Raw genomic sequence first — 7211 nt, 5'->3', positions numbered from 1 at the left:
AGTACCAATTGTCTTCTGGAGAAGTCATTTTCTTCCTGATAGCTATAGTTAAGACTCTGATCTCACCCCTTCCAAGCCTATCCTGCATTTTTATCTTTGACTAAATCTCAATGCTTTTTGTAGTTTATATCCCCCACCAAGAATATTTCCTATTTCCAGGAACAAACTTATCACTAGTGCCTAATTACAGTTATTTGGAAGCAGAAATATTTCTTCCAAATCGCTGAAGATCTGCTTCAAGAAACAACTTTCTATTCAAACATCCTTTTTTAATAACCATCCTGCTGATAACTGCTGAGTGGGAAAAAACAATTTTGCTTTAACTTTCTAACCACTTCAAATGTTTCAAGCAAATTCCCTCTATTATATTAAAATTAAAATCCTGCACTGTATAAACAGGAATACATTTCAGCTATAATAAACACTTCTAACTAATTTCATTAAAACTATGAAAGTAACAGAGGTAAGCCCCAAACAATTCAGACAGTAAATACAATGTAAACTCTGCTGAGAATCCTTCCTACAAACAGCTTTGAAACTTTAAATGAGCTATTTATTTTCAATAAAACTTTTTGGTTTGACATATATGTTTAATCTAAAAACAATCAAATGAAAATGGAAAAAACTTTATAAAAGTCAGTAACATGATATGTGTTATTGAGAGGATTATTTTCGAGGAATGCTTGGCTAAAACTGTAATCCACCTACACTGAGAAAAATAAAGCAGTACACAGAAGGGAGCAGTATTTCAGGAAAACAAACAAGAGTACTTTAATATTTAATCCCATTATTCACTTTCAAGTCCCCAGATTTAAAACAGACACAGCAAAGTATGGAGGTGAATTCAGAGCAGCTGAAAATGCTTATGGTCATCCTCTAAGAGACCAGAGGACTGGCTTTGGATTCCAGATAAGATATAGCTGGCAGGGAGGGCATGGAGAGAGGAAAAGACACCCTGAGAGTCTCACCCTCACTGCCCACAGGAAGAAGTCCCACAGCTGAGAGGCATCCCCTCCTCTGTGAGAAAGAAGCTAAATGAGTATTTCCATGGTAATAGGAAAAGGGAGAGATGGATCAGAGAAGGCACAAAAGAAAAAACTGTCATCCCTGTTTTCCTCAGCTGCACTTGTGTTCTACCCCTGCCACTGCCTCTGCTCTGGACACAATGAATGATGGGTCCTGTCCTAGCTCCAGTTTTAAGGGATATCATAGGGGGATTCCCTTCTTTCTGCTCCTCAGCCGTTCTACCACTATGCTAAAAAAATTTTAGCTGGCCTTCAATAGCATGCAAATGAATGAATTTCTGAGGTGTAAAGACAATTTAATAAAAGGATGGTGATTTAAGAACACACATAATGAAATAGTAACAAGACACTCAAGAGACTCGGCTGCAGAAACACAGTACCTTTTATAATCTTTCTTTCTGTAGTGGCTTTTAAGATGGAAATTCTCCCTTGGTTTGATAATAACTCTGTAAGAGAAACAAAGAAAATAACCAAGATTTTTATTCCATCTGGGGGAAATAGAAAGAGGGGATTATTTTTGAATAACTGATAACATTTACATAATACTGTGAAAGTCTTTTATTTGTATCTCTCCTTGGTTCCCCTTCCTGAGTCATGCTGGTTTACAAAAAAGCATTAGCTCCAGCATCTATTCCACCATCACCTGAAATCCCAAGAAAATCCCACAGAACTGGAGTATTGAAAGTAAACTCCATTAAAAGATCCTCCTGATTTCTGTGCCAGTGCCACTCATATGTGCATAAATCACACATTCCTAAATTTTAATCAAATATATATTTAATTCCCCATTAATTCCTAGATTTAGAAGCAAAAAATGTTTGCCTCATAAACACACACCAGAGCATTTTCAGTCATCCAGGTCTAAATGCCATCTAGTGGTTCTAAAAATGCCAACTGTGGTTCCACAGATACACCTCATCCTGTCTGACATTTTTTCTCCTAACAGCAGGGAACAGGAAAACAAGAGAAAATTCAGCAGAAAGAACTTGATGTTTTTCAAAATCTCTTAATCTCTTTTTTTTTTTTTTTTTAGAGCTTCATGCAGCATTCCCATCAAGCATTCTTATCCTAGCAATTTCCCAAAGTTAGCCAGCAGGATCCTTTGTCCTGGCTTCCCACTCTCCTACTCTCTTCCTGAGAGCAAGAACATTTCAAGCAGTTGATTCCTGCAGATCAGCCTTGCTGGGTTTCACTCAGGTGAAGTTTACCAAAAACCAGACATGCCACTGCCCTTCCACCAACACACGCCTCCATCCCCTTTTCACTGCTCCTCCTTTGTCTGGATGGCACAAGGCAGCCAAATAAACACCTGAGTGGTAAGTAGGGAAAAACACTTCAATCCTGCAGACTCACTGTAACCACAGAGGTGCTAAAAGAAAATTCAACATCTCCAATGCAAGAAGAGAGCTTCTTTGAAGCCTGATTTCTTTTAGCTTTTGTCGCATAAGAATATGACTTATCTCCTCTAAGTAAACTAATTTTATTTATTTTATTAAGTCAGAAAGAAATAATGCTTTACATTTAGTGTCACGTCAAACAGACAAAAACTACTGGAAAAAATACTTCCCTTAATTTTTCTTTCCTCCTTTTTCACCTGTATTTTTGTTATTGATTCAGAGTCAAGAAGACAAGCTGCCTAAGGCTTGGAATATCCTGGGTAAGACCTAGTCATACTATAACATTCATGTACAGCTGTGGGATTGCTGAATCTTTTTTTATCTTATAACCCAGGAATAAAGTGCATTTGCCTACTTCACAATATCCCTATATATATATATAAAATATCAGCACTCTAATATATACCCACAGTATTACTGGTGGCCTTGCAGTGATTATCACACCTGTTTAGCCTGAAATTTAGTGTTGATTACCAAGAAAAACCTCCTTGTCTTTTTAGCACAAATCTAGGTGTTTCATTTTACTCTTTGAGCAGGGTATTTGTCAAGCAGTGGCAGTCCCTGATGTGCTGTGGGGGTTATGGCAGACACCTGGATCAGACAATGCTGTGCTCACAGGGGCTCAGCCCAGCTGCCAGCAGGAAGCCAAGGGCTGGTTTGTACTGGCTGCTGCCAGCTCAGAGCTTCAGCCCAAACCCTGGGGAGCCTGCAGCTTGCTGAGGCTCATGGCCATCCTGCAAAGTCCCCTTTTCAGCCCTTGGTTGCTGCACATTTGATAACACGACCTGTGGTGCAGGGGAGAGGGGGAAAACCCACCAGCTTGGATGGTATTACATTTAATAAAACACCTGGGTTTCATTACAAAAATGCTGCTTCACTCCAGTGATATACTTTTATTGCTAATTTTAATCAAGTATCTTACAGCTCTCAAATGGGAAAGGTGGAGAAAAACCCGTAATGCCTTTTCAGATTGCTTGTTATCTCTCACTTGTAACTAATTACCCCAGTTGCACTGTTAAAGACTGAGTGGTTTTATGTTTACTAGCCAACAAATGACTAAGAAAAAGAAAAGAAATCAGACAATTACTCTCTAGCTATAGTAACTAATTAAGATAAATATTTTCAGAAGAAAGAACTTAACAGAATATCAAGGCACTGACACTGCAAAAATGTCTGGGAAAGTAAAGCATCTATCAGCAAAGCATTTCTTGCCAGTCAGCGAGTTCCACAATTGCATCCCCATCACACTTCATTCTTGTCCTACTCCAGTGAACATAATTAGTTATTAAAGCTTTTCTAACATGATGACAATGTGAGCAGCTTATTGGACTACAGGAAGACTTAGGGACAAATTTTGATTGTGCACCATTGCAAATGGTGCCAAGAGATGAGTACTTTTACACAAACAGCATGATGGGAAGTTCAGTAGCAACGTGTTCTACCATTCCTTTTTCTTAATGTCTTATTTTGTTTCATCAGCTATGCCTGGTCTGTGCTGGCAGTCCACTCCTCACATCTTCTTGGTCACTTACTCTAAAGGCTTCTGAGCACCCACCCAAGCACTTGAAAACATTTGCTTCCAGTCAGTGGGAGGAGCAGCCTTCAGCCAGGTACAGCCTGGGCAACTCCACTGGAATGCCTGGGCTTGGCTCCCACTGTGCCAGTCTGAGTGCCAGTGACATGGTGACAGTGTGACACAACCCAGGGCTGGAACACATTCTGGGGCACAGAGCAGATCCCTCACTTCTGCACAGAAACTGGTGACATTAACACTGCCTGGTGTGAGGCAAGCAAGCAGTGCAGTCCAAAATAAACCAGACAAAACCAAAGTGTGGATGGACAAGCAGACTGCTTTTCAATTCAGCTGCAATACTACTGTAAGCACACATTGCAAAATCTTGCCCAGGGCATGAATGGAAAGTCTTTATTTTTGGCTCTCTCTGGCATTTCTGGCATTAAAATAACTAATAAGGAATTTGGATGATGTAATTTATTTGGTAGCAGAAAAATTACCTGCAGACTCATGGCTCCACTGCACACTTACAACCTCAAAGCAGCCTCACGGAACGAATGTTTCTGTCACTTACAGCAGCAGACTGCAGTCAGCACAACTTCACTTGCCAACAGCTACCCCAATGGAAAAGAGACCGGTGGAAAAGAACTCACTTACTCCCAGATTAATTTGTCTGTCCATGTTTTGTTTTATTGATTGCAAGAAGCTGATACCCTCCAATTGTATGTTTTTCTTGGCAAGAGCTCTTGTGACAGATAAATCACCAGAAGTTTGGGCAGAGCTGAATAGAGCGCTCTGAAGCGTATTTTGTATCTGCTGTGATTTACTTAACTAAGAGACAAGGAGGTGAAAAGAAACTATTTTCTCCCTTTGCCTTACATCTTCATTTGCTAAACTGCTATTTTATTTCACAAAGAAATCTAGGGTATTCTGACTGACAGCACAGTTCTGCTTTTATGTAAGGTATCAGATGGCAAACATGAGGTAGCTACATTACACAACTCAGTGTGTGGGTATATGCTTTGTCACAGCTTGCATCAAAACATATGAAACAGTCATGGGAAGTGAGGTTTCTCCTCTTAAAGATGTGATACAAACATAATGAACAGCAGCCACCCTGCACACTCATTACAAAGCTTTCCATCAAAAGAGGTGGACTTCAAGCTGTTTGATATTTTAATATTTACACTCAATTATCTCTAGAAATTTATTTAAAACAGCATTATTTTTGTGTTACTTAGGAGCTCTGAGTTCCCTTAGAAACTCCTACTCATTCTTAATTATAGTGTAAATCAGCATGTTAACATCAAGCGAGCAACCACTAACTAAAGCAGCTGATACAAATGCAGACAAAGTTCAGACAGAAGTAGTGGCAAAATGCCCAGAAAGTTCCAAACCCCCTCTGAACAGCTCAGTCAACGTGGAGAGATACACAGACCTTTCAAAAGAGATGCGCTGGGTAATAGCAGTTACTGCCAATAAATTTTATATAAATATTACAGAAGTAGTAAAGAGCCCATGCATCAGTACACAGACATGTCACAGATAAGAACTGTGGCTTTTTAAAATGTCAGGACTGAAAATGTACAACAGCCTATAAAATGTCACTCAAGTCATTACATGCTACCAGTGAAGTAAATAATTTATTACAGAAACAATGGCTGAACTAACTCTGCCAAACCAGGTGCACCTATTTCCTCTACTGTGTTGCTGTGTTGATAAAGACATGACATATTAAAAGAAAATGTATGAAATACAGAACTACAAAAGCCAATGTACAGTGATTCACTTTGCGCTATGATACAAGCAAAATTAAAGCTAATCCTTTCTTCTGAAGGAAATGTCACAGACGTCTGTGCACTTGGTAAATTAATATTTATAAGAAGCCCAGACAGTTTAGTGTTTTTAATACAGGACTAAGATTTCCTCCTGAACATCAAACAGAGAAGTTGCACTCAAACAGCAGTTTCTTGATTGCAACAAACCTCAATGACAGTATTTCCAAGTCATGTTTTCCATCATTCCGATTAGCAACTGTGTACAACTGGGACATCTGCAAAATCCACCAAGTAGCCATAAATTATACATTCCTAACTCTTTAAAGTTAACACATAATAATCTTCTTATCAAGAGCCTGCTGACAGCTGCTAGTACTATGTTCCCAATACTTCTCATTACAAACAGACATCCAGGAATGGAAAAACAAGGTACACACTGGTGCAGATACATATATAATAAGTGAGACTTTACCAACAGCATTGTTCAAGAACGTTCATACCAATAAAACTATAACTGAACACCTTTTATTTAAAAATGTAATTTAAAATTTTACAGCCTAAGATGCATAAGAATTCATCACACCCAATTAAATTAAAATGCAGCAGTTGATCACTTTTTAATGAAAATTTTTAAAGGAATTTTGTTATATTACATGGTAATATAATAATATGGAGTTTCATTTAATTTAGATGATGAATTATCTAATTTTGTTTTCTAGTATACTAAGGGTATCTAAATTGAACTTGATAGCATTCATGGGGTAACCAAAGTCACCTTTTATGTATTATGGAAAGAGGATAAATTTATTCATTTAAATGGGAGGCAAAGGTGATCTTCCAAAATTCTATAATGAAATTTAATCTTGGAAAAAGAAGGATAAAAAAATCAATCCTGGTTTTAGTAATAATATATTAATGTCAACAAAGTCCACAGCAACTGTGGGAAACTGGTTACAGATGTTTGTATTCTCCAGGGTAGAAATTCCTCTCTCAAGCAAGTCAGACCCAGTCCTGTAACCATAAGGTTAAGAGAGCAGATTTTCCAAAGCAAGCTGGAATTTTTAGAAGAATCTTTGTTCACATTTTTAATTCAAAAAGGAAAGCTGCAATTGCAATCGATATCCTACTGCAGCCATAGAGCACAGATGAGCTGTGCAGCACAGCAGAGCCATGTCCCAGTTCCATGGGGGTGACAATGACCAGTAGCACTGTGCAGGCAGCACCATCAGATGTTCTGGGCTGCTCTGACAGTGCCCTGGCGTGTTCATGATGCTGCACTCACTGCCCGTGGCCAACAGCTTCTGCCCTGGCAATTACATTGGCAAAGGCTCAACTTGAACAAAAGCAGCTCCCAGATAGTTTGTCAAGTTAGGATATTTCTTACCAAAAATATGTACTTGAAAAATGTCCAGTTCTTACTGTGCCCAAACAGAAGAAGAAAATCAGCCTGAGTGAAAGCTTAACTAACAATATTCTGTGAATAAAATTACAGGGTAGC

The 7211-nt window shown here is 38.6% G+C and overlaps 1 protein-coding gene across 15 annotated transcripts in view; it reads right to left on the bottom strand.

Moving 5' to 3' along the window:
* ARVCF (ARVCF delta catenin family member) overlaps positions 1 to 7211 on the bottom strand; it is a 245741-nt gene that overhangs the window by 162470 nt on the left and 76060 nt on the right. For 10 of the 15 annotated variants that reach the window (XM_031057499.1, XM_031057498.1, XM_031057502.1 and 7 more), the window contains one exon: positions 1406 to 1471. The exons of the other annotated variants lie outside the window; for them this stretch is intronic. The gene's annotated coding sequence lies outside the window, so the exon portion shown is untranslated. The remainder of the gene's footprint in view (positions 1 to 1405; positions 1472 to 7211) is intronic. 15 annotated transcript variants of the gene reach the window in all.

Source organism: Geospiza fortis, unplaced genomic scaffold, assembly GCF_000277835.1.
Source record: "Geospiza fortis unplaced genomic scaffold, GeoFor_1.0 scaffold408, whole genome shotgun sequence".
Taxonomy (NCBI): Eukaryota; Metazoa; Chordata; class Aves; order Passeriformes; family Thraupidae; genus Geospiza; species Geospiza fortis.
Note: the sequence above shows the minus strand (reverse complement) of the source record. Positions and strands in the feature narration are given on the sequence as shown.